Source organism: Podarcis melisellensis (genome assembly GCF_964234715.1).
Source record: "Podarcis melisellensis genome assembly, chromosome: 4".
NCBI lineage: Eukaryota > Metazoa > Chordata > Lepidosauria > Squamata > Lacertidae > Podarcis > Podarcis melisellensis.
Genome location: NC_138531.1, coordinates 100,677,872 through 100,689,899, shown reverse-complemented (window position 1 = coordinate 100,689,899; position 12,028 = coordinate 100,677,872). Strand labels below are relative to the sequence as shown.

General features: G+C 47.1%; 1 protein-coding gene across 1 annotated transcript in view; it reads left to right on the top strand.

Annotated features, from left to right (window-relative positions):
• The window catches only part of INPPL1 (inositol polyphosphate phosphatase like 1), an 84,361-nt gene that overhangs the window by 1,405 nt on the left and 70,928 nt on the right, over positions 1–12,028 (top strand). The window lies entirely within an intron of this gene.

Here is a 12,028-nt window from a genome sequence, read left to right as displayed (position 1 = left end):
TTGAAAAAAAGAGAGAAAATGTATGTATTTGACCCACAGAAGAAATTTGTGCACAGTTTTGTAATATAATAATAAGCAAACGTTTTGTAAGCAAACAAGGTTTCAACTGGATTGAACAATTCAGGGTTTGGGAAGAGGCCTGTGATACTTTGAAGGACTGGGGCTACACTTTTCTTTTTGGCTGGTGCTTTTAGGGAGTTCCTGTGTCCTGAGGCAATATCCAATGTTTTCATGCTCAGAGCAGACCCACTGAAATAAACAGACCCAGTTAATTTGATCAAACTGCCTGCTTTGAGCCCTCTTAATGTGGAATATTGCTCCTTAAAAAAACACACACAAAAGACCTCAAGCCTTTGATTTGGTTCTGTTGAGTGGTGGATGGGAGGCAGAATTAAGTGGAAAGTGAGGTGCAGTCTTCAAAAAGAGGCAGGCTTCTCCACACCAGTACAATATAGGCATTTTTGTGAACAGACAGGAAGTGATGCTGTTAAAACAACACTGGAAGTGAAGTTGCAAGGAGGAAAGTTCAGGAGGGCAGGACAGGCAGCCAGGCAACCGTCCAGCTAAGGAGGATTTGCTGCTGAGTAAAAGAGGTAAAAGTGCTTGCTCGTTCATGTAAATGTTATAAAGCCTGGAAGCTGGTTAATGCAAAGGCCAGTGAATGACTTTGGGCTTTCGGGGACTGACCATTCACTTGGATTCTCCCAACTCCTGATTGCGCCTTAAGCAAATAAGTGGTCAAGGCATGTCAGGAGGTGAGTGCCTGTGTGTTGTCTACATGATCCTGAGGGTGCCAAAGCAGCCACTGGAGGCTGGGGGTGTGTGTGTGATGGGATTTGTAGTCCACAAACCATCTGGAGGGAACCAGCAGGTTAACGAAGGCGGCTGTCGGAGAACAATCAGTAGTGACCTCTTTTCCTTGGCTGCGCCAGAGCCTGTTAATCTTCCTGGGGGGTGGGGTGGAGGTGCTTGTGTGGGTTGCCTGGAGGGTAACAGCTGGAACTCACCCCCCTCTTTCTGCCTCTAGCAGCACCCACATCTGTATGGCAAGCTTAATCTATAGCTGCCCTGGCATATTTCCCTGGGAGATCCCTGGGGGAGGCAAGGTCAGAGTTAACTGGTACTGTAAAGACACAGTGTGGATTCAGAGTGGGGCCCTGGACCGAGTGCTAGGGGTTTGTAGAGAGCGTCTTTTGGGCAACTCCAAGTTAAACCACAGCCTTGTTGTCAAGATAAATTAGATGAAGCTCGCAAAGCAGTTTGTGCATCATTTTTGGGTGGGTGTGCATGGACACCATAGTGCCTCCTTTTGCCTGTGAATATTAAAAAGCAAAACCCTTTGAGGGGGGCTGATCCTGATCAGTAAGGAGGTCTCTTCAGAACTGGCTGAAGCTGTCCAGCTGCAGCCCCCCCCACTCCCAGGAGAGCACCTGTCACTGTTGGAGAGGTCACCTGTCCCTGCACCTGCTTCTCCTGCTGCTAGGAGACATGACAGCACCAGCTGCTGCCTTGCCCTGAGATCAAGGCCTACAGCTGCACTTTTGTGAGTTCCTGGATGCAGTGTTAGAAACTCAGCTATGTCAGCTAGGCACCCAATGGCTCATTAAACCAAGGTTAAAAAGGTAAAGGGACCCCTGAAAGTTAAGTCCAGTTGCAGATGACTCTGGAGTTATGGCACTCATCTCTCTTTACTGGCTGAAGGAGCTGGCGTTTGTCCGCAGACAGTTTTTCTGGGTCATGTAGCAAGCATGACTAAGCCGCTTCTGGCGAACCAGAGCAGCGCACGGAAACACAGTTTACCTTCCCGCCGGAGTGGTACCTATTTATCTACTTGCACTTTGACGTGCTTTCAAACTGCTAGGTGGGCAGGAGCAGGGACCGAGCAACGGGAGCTCACTCTGTCACGGGGATTCAAACCACCGACCTTCTGATTGGCAAGTCCTAGGCTCTGTGGTTTACACCACAGTGTCACCCGCGTCCTTAAAGCAAGGTTACAGTTGCCAAAAAGGAATATCTAGTTGCCATTTTGGGGCAAGACGGCTCTAAAGTCTTTATTTTTCAAATGACGGACTAACCATGATTGATTCTCAGTTAAACATCTGGCAGGTTCAGATGGCAACCTTGAGCTAGGTTAAGAGTTTTGAGAACTTAAAGAAGAAAAGTCGCTCGATCCAGGGACAGTCCACATATATATTGGTAAGTATAGGGACACAGGTGGCACAGCGGTCTAAACCACCGAGCCTCTTGGGTTTGCTGATCAGAAGGTCGGCTGTTCGAATCCCCACAACAGAGTGAGCTCCTGCTGCTCTGTCCCAGCTCCTGCCCACCTTGCAGTTTGAAAGCACACCAGTGCAAGTAGATAAATAGGTATCACTGCAGTGGGAAGGTACACGGTGTTTCTGTACGCTCTGGCTTCCATCACAGTGTCCCGCTGCTCCATTAGCGGTTTAGTCCTGCTGGCCACATGACCCAGAAAGCTGTCTGTGGATAAACGCCGGCTCCCTCGGCCTGAAAGTGAGATGAGCACCGCAACCCCATAGTTGCCTTTGACTGGACTTAACCGTCTAGGGGTCCTTTATCTTCACCTTTATATTGACAAGTGAAGACAAGCTACAGCAAATAACTTTAACGTTGCTCCCTGCTCCTGCTCAGGCTGCGCAGGAAAAGCATTTTGGTTCCTGAAATCCATTCTGATTGTGCGGATAAAATATAACGGATAGGATTCTACAGGATGTGGTACTAGTGTGTGAAAACAGTCCCGATCCAAGGATCCCCAGCCATGCGCCTCCAGATGGTGGAGACATCAGGTACCATCCTCACTCCTAGGCATCTTCACTTAGACAGGTCATGTTCCACACACTGGCTCTACGAAATATTTGACAGGCTCCCTGGAGGAGCAGGGATGCTGGTTCCGGTTCTGCGCTTGTCAGTAGACAGTCCTTGCCCTCGGACTTGCAGTGTAAGAGGCGCAGCACAAAAGGAAAAGGGATTGGGAGGGAGAAGGGGGAGAATGAATGCGAGCACAGTTGCTTGGTGGAGTTCTTGTGATGTGCCGTGGCTCAGAGCAGAGCAGGTGCTTTGCATCCAGAAGGTCCCTGGCAGCGTCTCCCAGTGGGGATGGGAAAGAGAAACCCCAGGTCTCTCTTCTCTGCTAATCTCTGCTATAGCCCCTTTGTGCCAGGAGCCCCACTGTGACCAATCAGCGGCGCACCCCCCATCTTGTCTGGGAAACCACATTAAGAACTTAGGAAATTATAAATTATATGGATGGAAAGAGCCCTGGAGGTGGGGAGGGGCACCTAAATGTCATCCAGCCCAACCCCTTGTCAGGGCAGGAAACCCAGCCCCACAGCATGCACTACGTGGTAGCTTTCAGAGGCTGGCGAACGGGTGTGGATATTATTTGGCTTTTCCGCCTCCGGCTTCAGAGCAGCTCTGCAGTGTCCTTTGGGATTATCCAGCAGCGCCTACCTCATAAGGTTGTTGTGTACATAATGTACAGGAAGCCCATGGAAAAGAGAGCAAGGCTGCAAAGCCTCGAGCTCTTTGGAGACATTAATCGATAACAATCTAGGATAAGTTAAAAATTAAGGTGCCTAATTCTTAATTAAGAATTAGGCACGACACCCCTGTCCAGTGAGGGCTTATCCCTAGAACCTATCGGCAACAACAAGGGTCCTGGGACATGTGAAGCAGTAATAAGGGAGAGGTCCTTTGGACATGTGCAGAGTGCATTTCCTTTGCCCGTGAAGAACTGCAGGTCACCTTGCTGAAATTTGGAGGCAAGTCTTCTGTTCCAGAAGGAGGAGCTTCCAGGCAGAAATTAATTACTGTTTATGCCAGGCCGTATCCGTTGGTGAGATTGTATTTAGGAGCCCGTTCCTGTGGAACTCCCTTCCACTGGAGACCTGGATTGGCTTCTGGTGGTCGGGACGAGAAAAGCTCACTTGCCTGCTTCTCACCGTCCCTGCCATTATACAGTTGGAATGGATTGTGCACACTGAAACAATTGCATCTTGTTTGGGCTACTGCGTCTGAAAACAGCCGCATCGCAAAACCTCCAAAACGCTCCCCTCCCACACTGCTCATTGCTTGGGCAGCCCTGACCTTGAGCCTGTGGTATCTGTGCTGTGGTGTCAAGGAACCATCAGACGTTCCTATTCCTGTGCAAACGGGCTAAGTAGTAGAAATTTGTCTTGCTGCGTCTTCCCAACCACCTTGCAAGGCAGGCTTAAAGGGCTAGATCCACATTGCAGATTGGTGCATGGGCTGAAAGAGAGAAAACATCGCCTAAGACCAGGGGTCAGAAAACTTTTTTCAGTGGGGCTGGTCCGTTGTCCCTCAGAATTCCTATGTCCCACAACTAACCCAGAGATGCATTTTAAATAAAAGCACACATTCTACTCAGGTAAAAACACCAGGCAGGCCCCATGAATAACCCAGAGATGCATTCTACTCATGTAAAAACATGCTGATTCCCGGACTGTCCGCAGGCCCGATTTAGAAGGCAATTGGGCTGGATCCAGCCCCCAGGCCTTAGATTGCCTACCCAAGCCTAAGACCATCTGATGCCCAAGGCTTTGGGCTCTTGGCTGTTTTATGCCAGTTCTGTGCCAGAAGATGACCTTTATTGGTAATAACCTCGCCTGCAGCATCCTATAAATTCCCTGTCATGTTGACATCTGAGTGGTAAAATCTATCTATCTATCATCTATCTATCTATCTATCTATCTATCTATCTATCTATCTATCTATCATCTATCATCTATCTATCTATCTATCTATCTATCTATCTATCTATCTATCTATATCTATCTATCTATCTATCTATCATCTATCTATCTCTATCTATCATCTATCTATCTATCTATCTATCTATCTATCTATCTATCTATCTATCTATCTATCATCTATCTATCTATCTATCATCTATCTATCTATCATCTATCTATCTATCTATCTATCTCTCTCTCTCTCTCTCTCTCTCTCTCTCTCTCTCTCTCTATCTATCATCTATCTATCTATCTATCTATCTATCTATCATCTATCTATCTATCTATCTATCTATCTATCTATCTATCTATCTATCTATCTATCATCTCTATCTATCATCTATCTATCTATCTATCTATCTATCATCTATCTATCTCTATCATCTATCTATCTATCTATCTATCTATCATCTATCTATCTATCTATCTATCTATCTATCTATCATCTATCTATCTATCTATCTATCATCTATCTATCTATCTATCATCTATCTATCTATCTATCTATCTATCTATCTATCTATCTATCTATCTATCTCTATCTATCTATCTATCTATCTATCTATCTATCTATCTATCTATCATCTATCTATCTATCTATCATCTATCTATCATCTATCTATCTTGTCTGTCTGTCTGTCTGTCTGTCTGTCTGTCTGTCTGTCTTTCTGGCTGTCTATCCACCCACCCACAGGGATCAGGACTTCTGCCCCATTTCTGTTGCACCAAGTCCTGAAATGAAGAGGGATGTTACTGGGGTAATATCTGTGCACGAGCGTGTGATCTTGTGTGTTTAAGAGGAGACTCTTCCCTAGTTGGTTTTGCTCCACCCGTCGTGTGTGTGCAATAATATGGAGGTGGGGGGTGGGGTGGGGGGGCACGTCCGTCATAAATGAAAAGGGCGCATTCCTTGGATACAAAGTTATCCGCCAAGCTCTGCATCTTGTTCTGCTCTCCTTCCTCCCCTTGGAATGTGGTTTCTGTTGCTTCTCGGAAGCGAGGTTTAATCACCACCCTTGGCAGTAATTGGGGTAATTGGGTCACGACACCTACAGAACCTCCCTTTCCATGCCTCCCGCTGCCCTCGTTAAGTTTTCAAAGCAGAGCGCGCACCGACAGGTCTCTGTATTACTTTGCCTTCTTCACTCGCAGCATTTGTTATTTCTCCTTAGCAAAAGACGGGGTGGGGGGTGGGGAGCCTGGTCCCAGACTCAAAAGCAAAGTGCTGTGTTCGAGTCCCAGGCAGAACTTCACTGGAGCCCTTTAGTCTTGTGATAGGAGAAACGTGGATTAAGTGAGACAAAAGAGCCTTGAATATGCAGGATGCAAAGTTACACAGAGCGCTTTCTCAAGCTGAGTATTGTTTTTATATACAGTGGTACCTCAGGTTACATACACTTCAGGTTACAGACTAAAAGTTTGGTAGTTATTTTTCTCTTTGACACCTGGTGGGAGGGCGTTCCACAGGGCAGGTGCCACTACCGAGAAGGCCCTCCGCCTGGTTCCCTGTAACTTGGCTTCTTGCAGCGAGGGAACCACCAGAAGGCCCTTGGCGCTGGACCTCAGTGTCCAGGCTGAACAATGGGGGTGGAGACGCTCCTTCAGGTCTACTGGGCCTTTGAGGCCGTTTAGGGCTTTCAAGGTCAGCACCAACACTTTGAATTGTGCTCGGAAACATACTGGGAGCCAGTGTAAGTCTTTCAAGACTGGTGTTATGTGGTCTCGGTGGCCGCCCCTCGCCACCGGTCTAGCTGCCGCATCCTGGATTAATTGTAGTTTCCGGGTCACCTTCAAAGGTAGCCCCACATAGAGCACATTGTAGTAGTCCAAGCAGGAGATAACTGGAGCATACACCACTCTGGTGAGACAGTCTACAGGCAGGTAGGGTCTCATCCTGCATACCAGATGGAGGTGATAAACAGCTGCCCTGGACACAGAATGGACCTGCGGCACCATGGACAGCTGTGAGTCCAGAATGACTCCCAGGCTGTGCACCTGGTCCTTCGGGGGTACAGTTACCCCATTCAGGACCAGGGAGTCCTCCACACCAGTCTGCCCCCTGTCCCCAAAAAACACTACTTCTGTCTTGTCAGGATTCAACCTCAATCTAGGGGACTAGAGAACCCTCAGGTTCCCTTCCAACTTTGTGATTCTCTGGTCCACTGAAACCTATAGCTGCAAGGTGCAGATGGCGAATTCAGATGGTGGAGCCTTCCTGGAGTTAAAGCAATAGGTAGAGCCTTGCGGGGTTTCAGTGCAAGCTATCCAGAGCCTAAGAAAAATGGAGAGCAGGTTGTTAATAAAATGTTTGTATACACAGTACATTTGTATCGCGTTCCTTCTGGATTGAACTAGGGTTTCTGAGTGCCAAAGCAGGGCAGCTGACGAATGAAATGGTGGTATTATTATTATTATTATTATTATTATTATTATTATTATTATTTGTACCCCACCCATCTGGCTGGGTTTCCCCAGCACTCTGGGCAGCTTCCAACAAAGATTAAAAATACATTAAAATGTCACACATTAAAACTTGCCTGAACAGGGCTGCCTTCAGATGTCTTCTAAATGTCAGGTAGTTGTTTATCTCTTTGACATCTGATGGGAGGGCGTTCCACAGGGCGGGAGCCACCACCGAGAAGGCCCTTTAGTAGCTTTTGGGGGACCTGATATTGGTAGGAGTACAACCCCCCCCAACTGAATTACCCCCAAAGTCCAAGGGTGGGACTTGGGTTGGGCAATGGATACCAGGAGGCGTGTCGTGCTGAGTGTCGGCGGCACATCTGCACACATGAAAAGAATTCAGTAATTATAATATTGAAGTTACATAAGCAGCTGTGCAGCAGGTGTTTTAACCTAGGCTGCGTCTCCGTGGCCATTTATTCCATTTCATGACATTCCCCCTACTGTTAAGGCCCTTTCACACCAGGTAACTGGAGCCACAGTGAAATATAGTGCAAGAATGGTGCTCGTATCTGTGCTATTTGCTTCCAGGAAAAAAATCCGTTTGCAAAAAATGTGGAAACGAGTTCTGAACATATGCTGTCATTCCAGAAGTGGACTTTACCCTGCGTGAAAGCTCAAATATGAATGTGGCGATGCAAAGTTAGGGAAACGTTGTGAAAATGAAATCAGCTTTATTTTTAATCTAATGTGGATTGTTTGATGTGCCTCTGAATATTCAGAGCTGCAAATTCCGCTTGGTCCTGGTGTTCCTCCAAAAGATGTAGATTACCTGCTCCTTTCTGACTGGCCAGATTTTTAATGGCCAGTTATTTATTTAAATTGAGCCTTTAGTAAACGTTGTTTGCTTATAAGGACTCATTGCTTATGGTAGAGAAAAGCTTTGAAACTTGTCTACATGGAGCCAAGGAAGCAGAGGACTGCGATGTGACGTGTGTCCCGTCAGAGGTTTGGGCTGCCTGTCTGGTCCCGATGCACCAGAGGGATCTGAACCAAATTCTTGTGGGGAAAGCTGGTCCCCAGCAGCAGTGGGGTTTGGGCCTCCCCAGTTCCCTCTGTCCTTAGCTCATGCAGAGACAGAGTGACCCACAGGCTTGCTGTCACACCGCGAAATCCCCTGATATAACAACAAACACAACAGCATCCCACCTGGGAGTTTGCACTAGATCACATTTGAGGCATCCTTCCTGCTCTGTGCATTGTATCCTCTGAACACAGAGGACAAAACTGTTGTGCATATTGTCTTATGGCTATTAGTAATCATAGAAGGACTCCCAGTTCTTTGGCTTTCTGGTTTTGTTTTAAATAGCAACTTGTGGCCTGTTCTTCCCACCGAGGCAAAAGCCTTCATTCCCGCTGGATTTTTCCTTTTTCGGCCTCCCCTCAAGAGCCTGCTGGTTATAGCAGACTGGTGATTTGTTGGGGTTTTTGTTCTTAATACACACACAGCGTGTTTTCGTTTTTTAATACACATGCCTTAAGCTTTCCTAAGAAAAGCGTGCCTCTCCCAGCACTAAATTGTTGGTGAACTAAGACCCCTTCCTGGTTCTTAGCCACCTGCAAGGCCTACTCCGAGTATCCCTGTCAAAGTTAAAGGACATGGTTAACTTAGGTGCATTAATCACAGTGGGCCTACTCTGAGTAGCTGGCTACAACCCCTTGTTTCTAATGTTGTCAAGCAGATTTCTCCAGAAAGTCCAAAAGCAAAGGAGACTGTTTTCCCAAGGTATTCTCCTCCTGTAAATGGAGGTTCTGTATACATGTTGTGGTTGAAGACCACCAATAGACCCATTAATCATGAGGAAGATTTATTTAAATGAGACTCCATGAACAGCAATAATAATAATAATAATTATTTATGTTACTGTTATTTTGGTGAGGGTGCTTAGCCACAAGGGAAAGGGAATCATGTACATATTCATGTTCTCTTTGCTCCTACTTTGCAATATCCATTGCAGATGAATCAATTTGTGGCTCACTTCCTTCGGCCAGCTCTCTGCCCACACTTTCCATGCTTTCTGACGAGGCAAGAAACGTTTTTGAATGGGATTAAAACAGGAGGAGATTTCTTGTTCCTGAGATCCAACTCTGGCTGGATCTTGGGCAGGGGAATTTCCTCCAGGGTTCTGGCCGAATCTCACAGGGGAAGGAAAGGTTTCTCTCCCTTCCCCCTCACCCCAGTTTCCTTATGAACATTTCATTTCCTGGGATTAAGAGGGAGGGAGATCTGGAGTTGTGATTAAGAGAAGCTGGTAATTTGAGGCTCCCTTTGGGCAGCCGCAGCTGGACATCTGTCTTGGTTGCCACCTATGATCACACTTGGACTCTTTAAAAATAAATCCCCTGTTCCAAGCCTGTTATTTTGTTTGTTGTGTCCCAGGGAAGAGGTGTTCGCCAGAGTGTAAGTGTGCCCCAAAACTTATTTCAGGGACATTGCTTTTGGTCAAGGTTGCAACAGAATATGCATCTCTGTTCATGTGCAGAGAGTTTTTTTTTAAAAAAAGCTATAAATTAATGCAAGTACGTGGGTGGTGCAGTGGTCTAAACCACCGTGTTTGAATCCCCGCAACAGGGTGAGCTCCCGTTGCTCTGTCCCATCTCCTGCCAACCTAGCAGTTTGAAAGCACACCAGTGCAAGTAGATAAATAGGTACCGCTCTGGTGGGAAGGTGAACGGTGTTTCCATGTGCTCTGGCACTTGTCACAGTCCTCTGTGTGCCAGAAACGGTTTAGTCCTGCTGGCCACATGACCCGGAAAACTGTCTGTGGACAAACGCTGGCTCCCTCGGCCTGAAAGCGAGATGGGCGCTACAATCCCATAGTCACCTTTGACTGAACCGTCCAGGGGTCTTTTACCTTTTTAAAAAACAAATTAATGCATTACTGAATAAACTTTCTAAGGTTTAGAGGCCGGGTTCCCAAGTCAGAGGATGTGATTTCATGAGCCATTGAACCCTCTTTCTGAAAAGGCATTATTTTTGTGTGTGTCTTCTGAAGATAATGTCCCTCTGTGGTTTGTGACTCTCCCAGCTCTGGAAGTTCTGCCAAAGTCCAGTCCAGGACATCTCCTTGCAAGCAAACCGACATAAGACAGTTTTTATTTAAGGCACCTATTTAGTGGTAACGGATAAATGTTGGTTTGTTTCAGTGGGGAATTTATTTATAGATACAGCTGTTTTGCATGTGACGGATTTTCAGTTGCCTTTGAGAAAATTGTGCTTTTAAAGATATGTTTACCAGTTCTGAGCCTGAAAAGCCCCCAGGCTAAAGAGCTCTTGGGGCCCCTCCAACTATAAATTTCTCCTGTTGCAAACCTCATTGAAACCACCAGGCATCCCAGCTACTCTGGGTGAAGTGAGAGCGCCTGGTTCAGAGCGGGTGGGGATGCTTTTGCAGTTGTTTCAAACGGACAGCGATAACAATGAGGCCGTGCAGATTTTACGGGGAGCAAGTACCACGAAACGCATTGCCTCTGTGTGTTCGCCAGATACATCTGATTTCTGAGGCTCACTCTTTTCCCACTCTTGCCTTCGAGAACAAAGAAATGGCTCATATAGAATGTGAAAGGGCACAAAGTGTCTTGCCGCTGAGGCTTCCTTTGTGAGCGGCTGCTCTGAGCCGCTGACATTTTTCTGACGTTTCTGCGGCTGTTTGGTTGGCTGTAATAAAGGTCCTGGGGTTGTTCTGCGTGTTCCTTCAGATGGAGGATGCTTGGGTCTCTTTTGTTTAGAGGAAAGACCAGCTAAGAAGGGGCGTGATGGAAGTTTGAAAGATTATGCCTGGCATGCAGAAAGTGAGCAGAGAAAGGTTTTTCACCAGAACCTGTGGACAAGCTGAATGCTGGAAGATTCAGGATAGAGAAAAGAAAGTTTGTCATGCACTGCACAGTCAGATTGTGGAACTCCCTGCCACAAGAGGCAGGGATGGACACCAACTTGGATGGCTTTAAAAGAGGATTGGAAAAATTCATGGAGGAGGCTTTGCCTCCGCAGTCAGAAGCAACAATGCTTCTGAATACCAGTTGCTGGAAACCACAGGCGGGGAGAGTGTTGCTCTTGTGCTCGGAACAGCGTTCGAAATTCACCAGGCGCATTTTGAACCTGGCTTTCAGCCTCTTGTGACCGAGTGAAGGTGCCTGGGCACCAGGATGGCACCTGGCGTCTCCACCATCTGGAGGGATCCTCGGATCGGGACTGTTTTCACACATTAACAACACGTCTTGTAGAATTCTATCTGTGACATTTTATCTGCGCAATCAGAATGAGTTTCAGGAACCAAAAAGGCGTATTGAGAAATATGACTTCTGAGCTGTCTGGCCCCCAAATGGCCACTAGGCATTGCGTTTTGGCAACTGTAACTCTGGTTTATATATCTGTAACCCTGGTTTGTATATCTGAGTTTCCAACACAGGCTCGGATCCTGCTTGTGAGTTTCCCACAGCATCCACCCCTTACCCCTTCCGCCCTGGCACATAGGAAACTGCCTTAGCTCAAGTCAGGCCTGTAGTCCACCGAGCCCAGCATTGCTTACACTGACTGGCAGCTTCTCTCCAAGCAGGAGAGTCTTTCCCCAGCCCTTCCCAGGAACTGAATCTGTCGCCTTCTGCAGGCCAAGCGAGTGCTCTGGTCGAGAAGCTGCAGCCTTCCCCTTACACAGCCCCCTCCCTACCAATCCTGAGGGTGCTGGGGGGGGGGGGGAGCAAGTTAGGTCCCTGAACTGGGTCTGTCCACCCCCGGGCTAGCCTGTTGAGCCACAGCCTGAACATTTGGGCACTTTCCTGTGGTTTAAACAAAA